We start from the raw sequence: 15,995 nt of genomic DNA, 5'->3' as shown, positions 1-15,995 counted from the left end.
ACACAGCCTTTATTACATTGAGGAATGTTCCATGGATTCCTCGTTTCTCCAGAGCTTTTAACATAAAGGGGTGTTGGATCTTGTCAAATGCCTTTTCCGCGTCTATTGAGACAATCATGTGATTTTTGTCTTTGCTCCTGTTGATGTGTTGAATTATATTAATTGATTTGCGTATGTTGAACCAGCTTTGCCTCCCTGTGATGAATCCAGTTTGATTATAATGTATAATTTTTTTGATGAGTTGTTGTAGACGGTTGGCCAGTATTTTGTTGAGAAGTTTTGCATCGATGGTCATCAAAGATATAGGTCTATAATTCTCTTTCTTTGATGAATCTCTGTCTGGTTTGGGGATGAGGGTTATACTGGCTTCATAGAATGAGTTTGGTAAGGAACCTTCATTTTCAATTTCGTTGTAGAGCTTGAGGAGTATTGGTGTGAGCTCTGCTTTGAAGACCTTACAGAATTCAGCTGTGAATCCATCTGGCCCTGGGCTTTCTTAGGTGGAAGTTCTCTAATTGCCATTTCTATTTCAGAGCTTGAAATAGGCCTGTTGAGTTGGCTTAGTTCTTCTTGGTTCAGTGTGGGTGTGTTAATATTGGCTAGAAATTCATCCATTTCATCTAGATTCTCAAATTTGTTGGCATAAAGTTTTGAGAAGTATTTCCTCATGATATTCTGGATCTTGGTAATTTCTGTCGTGATATTACCATTTTCATCTGCGATTTTGTTTATTTCGATATGCTCTCTTCTTTTTTTGGTAAGATTTGCTAAGGGCTTGTCAATTTTGTTAATTCTTTCAAAGAACCAACTCCTTGTTTTGTTGATTCTTTCTATAGTTTTTTTGGATTCCAAATCATTTAATTCTGCTTTGATTTTAATTATTTGTTTCCTTCTACTGGGATTAGGGTTGGTTTGTTGCTCTTTTTCCAGGAGCTTAAGGTGAGACATTAACTTGTTGGTTTGCAATTTTTCCAACTTGTTGTTGTAGGCACTCAGCGCTATAAATTTTCCTCTGAGTACTGCCTTTGCTGTGTCCCAAAGGAGTTGGTATTTTGTGTGCTCCTTACTGTTAAATTTCATAAACTGTTGGATTTCTATTCTGATCTCTTCGATGACCCATTGGTGATTCAACAATGTGTTGTTCAGTCTCCATGAGGTACAGGGTTTTCTTTGGTGTTCAGTTCCAGTTTGATGCCTTTGTGGTCTGAGAGTGTGCATGGAATAATTTCTGTATTTCTCGATCTGTCCAGGTTTGTTTTATGGCCTAAGATGTGATCTATTTTGGAAAATGTTCCATGTGCTGCTGAGAAAAACGTATATTGTGTTGTTGCTGGGTGGAATATTCTGCAGATGTCTGTTAGATCTAGTTGGTCTATATAGTTGTTCAGTTCTAAGGTTTCTCTGTTGAGTTTTTGCCTTGTTGATCTGTCCATAGGTGAAAGTGGTGTGTTAAAGTCACCGACAATCACTGCATTTCGATCTATGTATGGTTTCAGTGTAAGTAAAGTTTGCTTGATGAAGTTTGGAGCTCCGGGGTTGGGTGTGTAAATATTTAGGATTGTTATGTCTTCCTGGAGGAAAGATCCCTTTTAGCAGTATGTAGTAACCTTCTTTGTCTTTTCTTACTAATTTTGGTTTGAAGTCTATTTTATCTGATATGAGGATGGCAACTCCAGCCTGTTTATGGGGGCCGTTAGCTTGATAGAGTTTATTCCAACCTCTCACTTTCAAAAGATGATTGTTTTTTTTGGGTAAGATGTGTCTCTTGAAGACAGCAGAATGATGGCTCTTGCTTTTTGATCCAACTAGAAAGCCTATACCTTTTAATTGGAGAGTTGAGTCCATTAATATTGAGAGTTAGGATTGAGAGATATTTATTAGGTCCTGCCATTTTTAAAAGCTTTTATTTGGGCCTGTGTCTTGACAGTGCTTGTTGTCCTTAGGTGGTATGCTGTTTAGGTGCCATTTCTTTCCCTATATTGCCTTTATTTTGGTTTTCTATGTATAGAAGATCTTTGAGAATTCTCTGTAGTGTTGGTTTTGTTGCGACATATTGTTGCAGCTTTTCCCTGGAATGGAATGTTTTTATTGTTCCCTCAGTTATGAATGAGAGCTTAGCTGGGTACAGTATTCTTGGTTGGTAGTTAGTTGACTTAAGGGCATGACATATATGCTTCCAGTCACTTCTTGCTTGCATGGTCTCTGCTGAGTAATCTGGGGTTATTCTGATTGGTTTTCCTTTATAGGTTACCGAACCCTTTTCCCTGGCTGCCTTTAGGATCCTTTGTTTGGTTTCTACTGATCCAGTTCGGATTACGATGTGGCAGTGAGATGTTCTTTTCTGGTCAGGTCTGTTTGGGGTTCTAAAAGCTTCTTGTATCTGGATGAGTCTGCCCTTCTGGATATTTGGGAAATTCTCTGAGATGATTCCCTGAAGTATATTTCCAATACCATTGACCTCTTTCTCCAGACCCTCCTCAATACCAATTAGCCTTAAATTAGGCTTCCTAATTGTGTCTTGGACCTCCTGAAGCGCTCTCTCATTTTTCCTAGATTTGGATTGACTCATTTTCTGTTCTTTCTCTATAATAACTAAATTATCTTCAGCCCCAGAAATTCTCTCCTCTGCATTGTCTAACCTGCTATCAAAGCTATCTACTTTATTTTTCATCTCCCTTGCTACTAATTGCTCATTTTTGATGCCTTGCATCTCTTCTTTTAGATCGTGTATGGATTTCTTTAGCTTCTTGATTTCCATTTTAGTGGTTAGCTCAGTAGCTTTATTTTCTTTGAACATTTGCTGGAGTTCGGTCACCTTTTTATTTGTGGATTCTATGAATTCATCCATCTTTCTTTGAACAGCCTTTATTATGGCTTCCTTTATGGCTCCTTCTTTTTCACTTATCACCTTGTTTATGGTTTCCTCTTGTTCAGCTATGGCTTCCTCCCTTATCTCTTTCTTTATATTTTCACATTTTTCATTAATGATGTTTATCAATTGCATTTGTACAGCACTTGGAAGACTCTCCTCTAGGCTTGCCAGTGACTGTTCCATTGGCTGTTTACATTGGGTGGGGGAGGTGGGAGATGTTGTTTCTTGATTGGACATTTTTCTTGAGTTTCTTGTTCTGCCCATTTGAAAATGGGAGCAAGATTAATACTAAACACGATTATAGTTTTTCAGATATAACCAACCTAGACCTCTGTAGCTGGCAGACTCTAGATGTTCACAAGTTTTGATTGGTGTTATCACTCTTTCTTTTTGTGCAGTTACCAACTAGTCTAATTATTCACTGATAAGCGATTTATATCCAAAACAATAAGCCTCTCAATCCAATCTCTGTTGTCTTTAAGTCCCTCTGAGCCTAGAGGATAATTAAACACCTAGATATACAATGTTGCTCAACAGCCATCAAGTGTAGATCCATGCAGTATAAGGGTTGAAAGAGGAGCAGAGGTCCAGAGATAGAAAAAGAGAATGAGAGAGGTCAGGGGGTAAGTAGGTAGAGTATTTGAGTACAAAATTTGGAAAGTATTAGAATAAAACTTATGTGTTGCTGCGTGACTAGCTCTTAGCCCAACCAGTGGCCTCACAGTGGACCATGGGATGGATCTGCGAGCTTCCGTCTGAGCGCGGTTGGCGGACATTTTCCTGTGCTGCTCCAAGGGGCGGCCCCAAGCCAAGGGTCTGGGGATTGAGAGTTTCAGGAGCTCTCAGCAGGACCAGCAGTAGGCCCCTCTGTTCCCAGGGGCGGGGCCCCTTAAACAAGTATTCCTGCTAAAATTGATGTCAAATCATGAGAAATGGTATCAATGTTTGTGAAGTAATGTGCCTTCTATCTGGTGAATATAATGTAACCCTTCTATTAATTACAATAAAAATATATGGAAAAAATTGGTGTCAAATGTGACAACTTGTCATTGTCATCAAACAATCTCTATGAAAAAGAGAATGGTCTTTATATTCTAGAGAGAATATCACAATAATTTTCTTGTTATATGTAGGAACAGCAAACCTGCATTCTATGATTTTTCAACTGTCTTGTTGCTACAGCCAGTGTAATTATATTTTAGAGAAAATGGCGTTAAGGACTCAAAATATATCTTCTAAATGTAAATTATTTTTCAATAACAAGAAGGTATCCTTTACAGGTAATACTTAATTGTAGCTCTAAAATTCTATCAGGCTCTCCTAAATCCTTTTGCTAATGTCTCCTACTATTTTGGTAGCATGAATATATTAAGCTCTGGCTTAGATGAGAAAACAGATATATGTAAATTGAATGCTGTGAGCTACTTCTTTACTACAAAAGACGTCAATTAGAACAGTTGCTGCCACTGGAATAAAGCAATCTTTATTGTGATTTTTCTCCTACAATATTGAGAAAACACTTGTGTTGTGCTAGGATCAAAATATGTATTTGCCATAATTTCTGGGATCAATACTTTTAGCAGCTTTAAAACATTCTACAGCAATGACTATTGAGCTAAACACAGAAGAGATAGTAACTAATATTCATTCCTTTCTGGTAGTCTTTAACATTTGCTTACTGGCAGCCTGAGCCATCTCTTAGATTACATATGTACTGAAAAAATATATAGTAGGAGCTGGACACTGTTGTGTAATTCTAGCTACCTGTAATTCTAGCTACCTAAGGTGCTAAGTGCTAGAAGATCCTTGTTTGAAGGCGGCTAGGTAGCAATGTCTCAAAGATTCCATCTCTAAATTAACCAACAATAATTAGGATGGTGGTAGTGGCTCAAGTGATACAATACCAGCCAAACAAGCAAGCTAAGCAAGTGTGAGGCCCTAAATTCAAATCTTGATACTGGGGAAAATGGGAATGGTAGGGCCTTTAGTTTTTGTTTGTTTGTTTTGTTGCTTGTCTTGTTTTTATTTTTGTTTTTAGACAAGTAGAAGAAAAGCCATATTCATAAACATCCCACAGGAATATACACTGAAATAGCATTTAAGAAGGCAGGTTGGCAAATAGTGTCCCCTCAATAGCCTCGCCAGTGTAACAGAAAAAAACAGAGAAAAAATATTCTTTTTTTTCCCAGTACCAAGTTATGCATCTTCCAATAGTAGGATCTTTGGAGAAAATGTGACACACCAGAAAATGTTCATTGTAACATTCATTTCTTTTATTTGATAATTGTATTTAATTGTCAGGGTGATGTATTGAGGGGTTACAGTTACATTCATCAGGTAGTGTACCTTACTTCTTGAACATTGATACTCTTTCCCATTTTTACCATTAATTTTTTTTGCCTGTCCTGGGCATGAACTCAGGGTGTGAGCACTGTCCTTTCTTTCTCAAGGCTAGACCTCTACCACTTGAGCACCACTTCTGGCTTTTTCTATGTGTGTGGTATCGAGGAATCGAACCAGGGTCTTAGTGCATGCTAGGCAAGCACTCTACCACCAGTCCAATATCCCGGCCCCACCATTAGTTTTTTTTTTTTGTAAAGATCATCTGTCACTAAAACAAAATTTAATTTTTTCTTTATAAAACCAAAAGCTCAATAAATTACCCTGAAATTGTGCCAAACTGTAGTGAGATTTATCTATATAAATTAAGAGCCAAAATTTGTTGCTGCAAGTTAAACTATCACACTCAGACTGACTAACCAACCACTCTTTCTTGGTTTCCACTCTGTTACACTAGAATTTTCCACAACAGATGCAGTTCAGCATATCATGAAGGCAAGTGTGAAGTTCTCTATCTTTACTGAAACTTCTAATATAAGTCTCCTCTCAGATTCTCATAAACTAATTTTCTCTCAGGAATTTTATTTGGATTTTTTTTGCCAGTCCTGGGCTTGGGCTCAGGGCCTGAGCACTGTCCATGGGTTTTCTCAAAGCTAGAGTTCTACCACTTGAACCACAGCACTTGTGTCTTTTTTCTATGTATGTGGTACCAAGGAATTGAACCCAGTCTTCATACATGCTAGGCAAGCACTCTACCACTAGGCCAAACTCCCAGCCCTATTTGGAATTTTTAAATGACATCTGGAAATGGCTTTGGAAATATTTTTATATTTCTCTTAACCTAATAATATTTTCATATTGGAACCATAAAAAGGACTATCAACTTCACTTCCAATATTCTTCTAAAAGAAGACATCAAATGTGTATCCTTTGGTACTGCCTTTCCCATGCTTTCTACCTTCTGATAAAATGGTCACATCTGGAAACACAGGCCCTCAGAGGGTGTCTGTCAATCCTGTATAATCTTTTTGCAAAGTATTCATGAACATAGAAAAAAGAGAAAGAAGTTCAACTACAGATTCTTAGAGCTATCTTTTAGAAAGCAGAGACACTTGGTATATACACACATTTATTTAAAATTACTTTCTATATCTAAATATGTTATACACAGCTATAGCAAAACTTTTACTTTATGAGTAAATTAATCTTTCTACAGTTACTTTTAACTGTCCCTTAAGCTGTTTCCATTGGTGTCTTCATCTGATAAGAATTTCTCTGGGCTCTTGTAATACAAGAATCAGCAAGCTATAGTCATGTGCCATATTGGGCCTACAAATTGCTTTTTTCAGCCAATATGCTAGACATTTTTACAGATGATATTAACAATCAATATGGAAGCAATCAATAAGGAACTAAGGAGGAAATTACCTTTCCTGCCCCAGCTTCCCCCAAACAAATTCAGTTAGTCACATTATTAGACTGGTATTACCAAATCTTTTTTTTTTCTTTTACCAGTCGTAGGCTTGAGCTCAGGGCCTGAGCACTGTCCTTGGACTTTCTCAAGGCTAGAGCTCTAACACTTGAGCCTCAGCAAGAATTCTGGCTTTTTTCTATGCATGTGGTACTGAGGAATCGAACCCTGGTCTTCGTGCATGCTAGGCAAGCACTCTACCACCAGGCCAAACTGGCGGTCCTGTATTACCAAATCTTGAATGAAATTCTTTTGCATTTCATCAATAAAACTTTGGAAATGTGTTTTTCAGCTAAATATTCTCATCATGTCCTTGATTTTTGCCTCTCAGCTCATTGAAGTGTAAAAGAGTTACTATTTGGTCTGTTATTAAGAAGGCTGCCAATCCCTACCTTTATGAAGACATTCATATAATTTCATTTGTACAAGGTATCTAAAATAGTCAAAGATACAGAATCAGAATGGAATAGTGAGATCCATAGGAGGAATGAGATAAAATGGGAAATTACTCATCAAGAGAAGTAGTTTCAATGAGGAAAGTTCAGGGGCCGAGAGTTTGGCCTAGTTCTAGAGTGCTTTCTCAGCATGTACAAAGACCCAGATTCAATTCCTTGGTACTACATACATAGAAAAAGCTAGAAATGGTGCTGTGGTTCAAGCAATAGAACTCTAGCTTTGAGGAAGTCCAAGAACAGTGCTCAGGTCCTGAGTTCAAGCCCTAGGACTAGTAAAAAAAGATGAATAAGTTCTACACATTCACTATGAAATACTATGTAGATAATGATAAACAACAATGATTAGAATATTCAAGTTTTTGTTTAAATGGTAGAACTCATGTTAAAGTTTTATAATTGAAAACAAAAACAAACTGCAAAAAATGACTTGTCCATGAAACTCAGAGGAAAGTCCTTAAAGAAGTTTAAGGCAAGAAAAATTAGACATTTACATTTTTACAATGGAATTCTTCACATCATATTGCCCACTGTTTTGTTTTCTTGATTGCTGTAATTCATAATTTATGTTAGTTAAAAGAAGCAAGCTACTGTTATTCTAGCTTTCTGTAGTTACAAAAACAGATTTTGTTGTTTTCAAGTTAATAGTCATTAACACTTAAAAGTTTTGCTGTTAGGTTTCATGAATTTTGTAAACTTTACACATTAGTCATTACTCCTGAGTGAAGATTATGCTCAAATGAGATTCACAAAAGCTGAGCAGCTTATCTAAGACACAGAGTTTATGGATGTCACAAGTGAATCTGACTCCAACTTCTATTCCTAATCATGATGACACACAACTCTTCCCTGTCATTGTCCTCCTGTTCTCAGTTTCCCAAACTCTTTGAGTTTATCCTAAAGGCCGGAATTATTCACTGAAGTTCACTCTGGCCTTTCAATTTCCCATTAGAAGCAGCACAAACATCCTTGCTGGCGCAAGGATTTAGATCCAATAGCTGAGTCCCAGTGCTTATTTAAAATTCTCTTCCCTTGATTACATTACAAAACCTAGGATGAACAAGGATGAAGACCTAATATCTCTCATGTTTTTCAATTTAGGACACTTTGCCAAAAGAATTCTGGTGGAGATGGCAGGGTAGGTGGTTAAGTGCTCTGACTTATTGTATTCTTTACTTGGGTTCTAACCTAAATAAGCTTTGACCTGGGAGCCATTATGTTACCAGTATATGCCAAGTTATAGAAAATATAAATTAACAAATATGTCATGAAAGGCAATGCTTCCACAGTAGGGAAATTTAGATTATCTATCAATCCACTTCAGTGATTTACACATTGTGTGACAGCAGTGATTTGCCTTTAATGTATTTCTATTTTATGTTGACAATTATGATAGTTTCTTCCAACTTTATATTTCCAAGATCTTGTGGCTTCTAAGTGTATCAATATACTGATGCAATGTTCAAGAAAATGCTAAGTGACTCCAATATGCAAATGATTTTATATTGGCCAATAAAACACAATTCAATTCAGACATTAGAACATCACAAAAAGGAAGATACACTCTGGAAATGCCTGAAAAATCTTGAAAAATTACATATTTTTTGTCTGCTACTTTGCTGTGATTATACTGATTTTTCAAAAAAAAGTTAAAAATGTGTTTTGTCCAGTTTTTGAACTGTGTTACAATTACCAACTTCTGATAGAGGGGAAGGTTGAAGCAGATGGCAATGATCTTAACACAAAGTTGCACCATTGTAAGCTTAAATGCATGGTAGAGCCAGGGAATCACACTGTTCATGAGTATATAGAATCACACTGTTCATGAGTACATAGAATGTAACATTGAAAAAACTTTTATTGTCAAAGTTTGTTGCGTTAGAGGGAAATTTGAAAGGCCCAAAAATTTATTCCAGAAGTCAGAATGACACACAAATGTAATTAAGTAAACACTTCAGGGAAAGTATTCCAATCTGAATATAATAGTAAAACAGACTTAGAAATGTCAACAAAGACCTGAATCTAAATTTGTACTCTCCCTAAGAAGTGAGGACGTTTGGATTCTGAGAGCAAAAGAGGAAAACCTATAGGGCTTATATGAATAATGTGATGCTAACCATGGATAAGAGATTGACCACCAAGCCCTAGTTTTCCCTAAAACTAGAGAAATCCAGTGACAGATTGCCTGTGGCTGACTCCTGTCTTATTTTCCAAACCAAGAGTAACCTGAACCATATTTCTCCTGAAATATAGCTGTGTCTATTCTGATAGAGCCTGTCTTTTAAAAAATGTTGTTTTGTCTTTTTAAACATTTGAATATGTTTATCCAGGAGTCAAATGCTATCATTGCTTTTTTGTCTAAAAACGTTTTGCTATTCAAGGTATTTTTTTGTTCCATATGATATTTTTTGGATTATTTTCAGAATGTCATTGTTATTTTCTTGGGAATTGCATGAAATTTGTAGATCATTTTTGGCAGTACAGCCATTTTCACCACAGGAAATGGAAATACCTTTCTTCTTTTATAGATCTTTCCATTTCCTGATGTGATCATCAATTTATTTTATCAAATCTTTATAGATTTTGCTGCAAAACTTCTCTTCATTGTTTAGGCTAATTTCCAAATGTTTTAGTTATCTGAGACTTTTGCAAATAGTTGTTTTCCTGATTTTCCCCTGCCTGTGTATTGTTGTTACACAGAAAAGTTACTAATGTTTTTTGTTTTTCTTTTTAAGCTGGTATGTTTTTTTGCCAGTCTTGGGCTTGGGCTCAGGACCTGAGCACTGTCCTTGGGCTTTCTCAAGGCTAGAGCTTTGCCACTTGAGTCAAAGAACCATTTCCGGCTTTTTTTTTCCATGTATGTGGTACCAAGGAATCAAACCGGGGTCTTCGTGCATGCTAGGCACGTACCACTAGGCCAAACTCCTGGCCCACTAATATTTTTTTCCAGACCTTGGGCTTTAACTCAGAGCCTGAGCATTGTCCCTGGGCTTTCCTCAAGGCTAGATCTCTACCACTTGAGCCACAGCACCACTTCCAGTGTTTTTCTATATATGTAGTACCAAGGAATCAAATCCGGGTGTTTGTGCAAGCTAGGCAAGCACTCTACCACTAGGACAAACAACTGGCCCCAAGGCTACTAATTGTACCTTGTTACTTTGCCATAGTTACTAATAAGCTCTAGGAACTTGGGAATGAAGTCATTTGTGTCACTTAGATATAAGAACATATAATTTGCAAATGGAGATAGTTTGACTTTTTCTTTTCTCTCTCTGAACCATTTCTATGCCTTTTTCCTTGCCTTATTCTTCTGGTTGGCATTCCATAGTAGAGAAACAGAGAGAGACTGTGGTTAACCTTGCCTTGTTCCTGATTTTAGAGGAAATGGGTTCAGTTTTTTCATCATTCAGTAGGAGGCTGGCTGTTGTTCTGGCATACAGAACCTTCATTATTTTGAAGTTCCTTTTATTTCTAGTATCTCCAGGGCTGCTAACATGAATGGATATTGGATTTTGTTGAAGATTTTTTTTCTGTATCAGTTGAGATAATCATGTAATGTAGTATCTTTATTGATTTACATATGGCAAGCAAGGCTTATATCTGTGGGATAAAACCCACTTGATCTGGGCCAGGAGTTTAACCTAGCGGGTTACCTGAACCCCTCTATATAATACATTCTTCAGGTAGTAGGTACATTATTTGTTGCACATTGATACCCCTTCTCATGCTTTTGTCCCCTTTCCCTCCCCCACCCTCTCCAAGTCATCTAGTTTTCACCTCATTGCTTCCCTTTTTCAAATACATATATAATATACTAGGTAAGATACAGTAATAACATGAGATTAACCATAAGGGGAAAAAGAAAAGAAATAATATAGTACATTAAGAACAAAAATCACAAAAATAAATCTCTTGTTTCTATATCCTAGAGTTCATTTTATTCCGTTTCATCCTATATGAACTTATGTGCATAGCTTTTGAGCCCTAGACGTGTAGTAATTACTACAAATGTAATTACTACATTGAGCCTATGTTCCTTTGGGTCTGGCTTATTTCATTTAATATGATTTTTTCCAAGTCTTTCCATTTCCTTTAGTTGCAGAATTCTACCAGCTAGAAGTTTATTAATGATCTTTGCATGATGTTCATGAAGAATATTTATCAAGTTCATTTTCTTTGTAGGGATTCCTAACTGGGATTTGAGATGTGTGTGATATTGGGTTCATAAAATGAGCATGGGATTGATTCTTCCACTTGAATTTCATGGAACATTTTGAGGAGAACCTGTGCTAGTTCAATTTTAAAAGTCTTAACAGAATTCAGCTGTAAATCAATTGGGACCTGGGCTTTATCATGTTGGAAGACTATTACTTTCTCAATTCCACTGCACACCGTGGGCCTGTATAAGTGGTTTATATCTTATCCTCATAATCTTCTGGATTTCTTGAATGTTTGTTTTAATGTTTTTTGCGATCTCTAATTTTGTTGATTTAAGTCTTTTCTCTACATTTGTTTGTAATTTTATTTAGTTGTCTGTCAATTCCGTTGATTTTTTTTCAGAGAACTAGCTTTTTCTTTCATTGCCTTTATTTATAGATTTTTTGGTATCTAGTATTTTTATTTAAATTTTATTTTAAAGGTACAGGTAGTATCCCCTATACTGACAGAATTGGTGTCTTGGCGAGCTCTACCTAATCTTTGACAAGGGAGCCAAAAAAATAGAATGGAAGAAAGACAGCCTCTTCAACAAATGGTGCTGGCAGAACTGGTTTAGCACCTGCAGAAAACTAAAGTTGTATCCTTCTTTGTCACTCTGCAGCACCTGCAGAAAACGAAAGTTGAATCCTTCTTTGTCACTCTGCACTTGAATTAACTCCAAATGGATCAAAGACCTTGAGGTAAAAGCTGACACACTGAAAACTTTACAAGAAGGAATAGAAGACACACTAAGCCTCCTTAGCACAGGTCGAAACTTTTTCAACAAGGAACAAGAAACACAACAAATCAGAGAAAGGCTGGATAAGTGGGACTGCATTAAACTGCAGAGCTTCTGTATAGCAAAGGACATAGCTAGTAAATTAATTAGGAAGCCTACAGAATGTGAGAAGATTTTCACTAACCATACAACAGACAAAGGCCTCATATTTCAAACACATCAAACAGCTCAAAAAATTGAATCACTCCAAAACAAATCTCCCATCCCATTAAAAGATGGGCCAAAGACTTAAAGAGAGGCTTCTCTGTAGAAGAAATAAAAATAGCCTATAGACACAGGAAGAAATGCTCAACATCTGTGGCCATAAAAGAAATGCAAATCAGAACAATTCTAAGATTCCACCTCACTCCAGTTAGAATGGCCAGGATCAAGAAAACTAACAACAGATGCTGGAAGGGATGTGGCCAGGAGGGATCACTACTACACTGTTGTGGGAGTGCAAAGTTGTTCAACCACTATGGAAAGCAATATGGCAGTTCCTCAAAAGACTAAACATAGAGCTCCCTTATGACCCAGCAGTTCCCCTACTTGGCATTTACCCAATCATCCAGAAACAAGGGCATACTAAATCCACTAGCACAATGATGTTCATTGCAGCACTATTTACCATAGCAAAAGTATGAGAACAACCCAGATGTCTCTCAGTTGATGAGTGGATCAACAAGATGTGGTATTTATACATAATGGAATTCTATGCTGCTGTCATAAAGAATGACATTGCCCAATTTGTAAGGAAATGGAAAGACTTAGAAAAAATCATATTAAGTGAAGTAAGCCAGACTCAAAGGAACATAGGCCCAATAGTCTCCCTCATTTGTCATAATCAGTAGAAACCTTGGGCTCTCCTAGCAGAGATTTACAATAGAACAAAATCTAGAGATATTAGGCCAAATAGTACGACACTAAATGTAAGGACCTCCAGGATAAGGAAACGAAAACCATATAATAGTGACTGTTGTCCTTAAAGTGCTATGTTATCGCTCATCTCTTTTGCCATCCCTTAGTTATCTCTCATATTGTTACAATTTTTCACCTTGTTATGTGATATATTTTATATGTGCTTAATTGGTTATTTGAAATTGGATAGGTAAGGGGGGGAAATCAAGATAAGTGGGGGAGAGTGGGAGGGAAATAGGGACCATGTCATGAGAAAGGGTATCAATGTTTGTGAAGTTATGTACTTTCTATCTGGTGGATATAATGTAACCCTTCTATTAATCACAATAAAAAAATAAAAAAATAAAGGTTCAGGGAGGTTACAGTTACATAAGAAAGGTAATGAATATACTTTGTTTTGAACAAAATTACCACCTCCCTCATTTTCTCCTAAATTTTCCCTTCTGACTTCCTCCCCCTCCAACTTGTAAAGCTCATTTCCAATATAATGCTTATTGGGTCTCACTGTTGAATTTATTCACCCATCATACCACTGTTTCTGAGATTCCCCTTCCTGTCCCTATATCAAATAAACTATATAGAAGTAAAAGGGTGGAGCAGGGAGTTTGGCCTAGTGATAGAGTGCTTGCCTAGCATGCACAAAGACCCAGGTTCAATTCCTTGGTACCACATACATAGAATTAGCCAGAAGTGGTGCTATGGCTCGAGTGGTAGAGCCCTAGCCTTGGGAAAGTCTAAGGACAGTGCTTAGGCCTTGAGCTCAAGCCCACAACGGGCAAAAAGAAAAAAAAAGGCGGGTTGAGGGGGTACAGAAAATGTAAACAGTAATGACAGGGAAGAAAAAAAAACAAAGAACAGAAAATGAAGAAAAAAGAAATAATTGCAAACAATCCAATTTAAAAAAAAACCTTTGTTCAATTTCTTGGAGTTCATTTCGATTAGCATCCTTTTATATGTTCATATGAAAACAGCTATTGGACCATTGTGATCCTCTCCTATAATTAGACCTTTGTTCTCAGTGTGCCAATACTTAAAATGTTGTTTACTTAATCATGTCCAAGTGTGATTATTCATTTTTATTATCCATTGATTAATTTATGGATTTATAAACAGTCTATAGACAAATGAGGGACTCATGCAGTCTATATTTCTGTTTGTTTCTGACTTACTTCACTTAATGTAATTTTTTCCAAATCATTTCATTTCCTCATAAATGGGGCAATGTCATTCTTTCTGGTGGAAGTATAGGTTTCTATTCTGCATATATACCACATTTTCTTGATCCATTCATCCACTGAATGGAATCTGGATTGATTCTAGATCCTAGCTCTAGTATGTAATGCTGTAATGAACATGACTGTGCTGGTGACATTAGTGCAAGCTGGTTTATGGTGATTTGGTTAAATGACCAAGAGTGAAGTAGAGAGGTCATGGGGAAGATCTATATTTAGTTTTTCATGAATCTCCATACTACGTTCCAGAGTGATTAAAGAAGTTTACAATCCCACCAGCATTGTAGTAGCGTTCCTCTTTGGCCCCATCGGGTCCAACAGTTGGATTCAGAAGCTTTCCTCAGAGAGGCTAGCTCCCAAAACCCTTCTTTTAACCCACTCTGAAATTGCCCTCATGTTTTACAAACTATCCAGTTTTATTTCAGTTAGTTTTTAGAGACTTTTGGTTTTGTAATTCCAAGGTGCCTGGCTGAATTATTTGGAATGCCCACCTTGTCTTTGTTCACTGCTGAGCGGCATGGCCACCTCTTCCGTGGTGAACTTATCTCCTCTGGGTTGAGCTGCCTTCATTAGAACACAGTCCCTTCCCTCTGAGCAGGTTTTCATTTTCTGCCAGAGAGCAGAGGTGCAAGCATATCAGATTCCTTTCTCCTCTTTAAAAAATGCCATTGTTTCTCCAATAAGGTGCTCTGGCAAGCTTTATGCCACTTTCAAATTGGTGTTCTTGTGTATGGGGAGGATTTCCTTCCAGAAGCTGTTCTCTGAGAGGGAAAATGTCTTTTGTGAGGTACTTATGTTATCCCTCTGATCATTTGCAATGTCCTGAGTTGTCTCTGTCAGTCTTCAGCCAGCTGGGATGTGGATTCCCATTCAATTTGCACTTCTGAAGGTAAATGGAAAGCCTGCAGTCATGCTGTTTCTGTTTCCTCCACCACCACCTTTGCCACAGCTCCTCTGCCACAGCACCACTGCCATTGTTGCCACCACCAACTGAAGTTGCTTGAATCTATCTCGTTGTGCAGGCTTACTTGATGGGATGCTTTACAAATGGATAGCTTGATGAGACCCTAAAATTCTGCTTTTTTAGAGAGATCTCTGTTGGTCCCTGATAACTTTCTACCATCTTACCCATTTATTCCTCTAGGCTCTAGTTCTTTTGTTACTAAATTAGTCTTCTAGGTATTTTTATTCAATGACATATCTCCCTAACATTGTCTTCTTCAGACAGTATGCTTCCCTTTAGCATCCTTTGTAGTGCTGGTTTCATGTTTATGAATTTCTTTAGTTTATGTTTTTAGATTCTCCATCAACTGTGAACGTTGTATTTTCTGGCTACACAAATTTACATTTGGTGATTGTTGGCATTCAACACATGAATTATAGAACTCCCAGCCCTTCTTGCATTCAATTTCTTTAGAGAAATCTGAAATAATTTCAATTGTTCCATTGTAATACATTTCCTTCTTAGATTTTGCTGCATTTATAATTAATTCCTTGTTTTTTAAGTACAAAATTTGCACAATGATGTGTCTAGAAACACGGATCCTGTCTGATAGCAGTTATGTATGTCAGTCAGGTGGATGAATGACTCTCTTGAAATTCTGGAAGTTTTCTGTTTTATTTTACTTAATAGATTTTCAATGCCATTAGTTTTATTTTGTTGTTGTTGTTTTATTTTGTTTTGTCTTGTGTTCTTGAGTCATGGGGCTTGACTTATGGGCCTGGGTGCTGTTCA

The 15,995-nt window shown here is 37.0% G+C and overlaps 1 protein-coding gene across 2 annotated transcripts in view; it reads right to left on the bottom strand.

Moving 5' to 3' along the window:
* The window catches only part of Prr16 (proline rich 16), a 189,056-nt gene that overhangs the window by 131,586 nt on the left and 41,475 nt on the right, over window positions 1-15,995 (bottom strand). The window lies entirely within an intron of this gene.

The sequence above is a fragment of the Megascapheus bottae genome, chromosome 10 (assembly GCF_031878675.1).
Source record: "Megascapheus bottae isolate mThoBot1 chromosome 10, mThoBot2.hap1, whole genome shotgun sequence".
Classification (NCBI taxonomy): Eukaryota; Metazoa; Chordata; class Mammalia; order Rodentia; family Geomyidae; genus Megascapheus; species Megascapheus bottae.
Note: the sequence above shows the minus strand (reverse complement) of the source record. Positions and strands in the feature narration are given on the sequence as shown.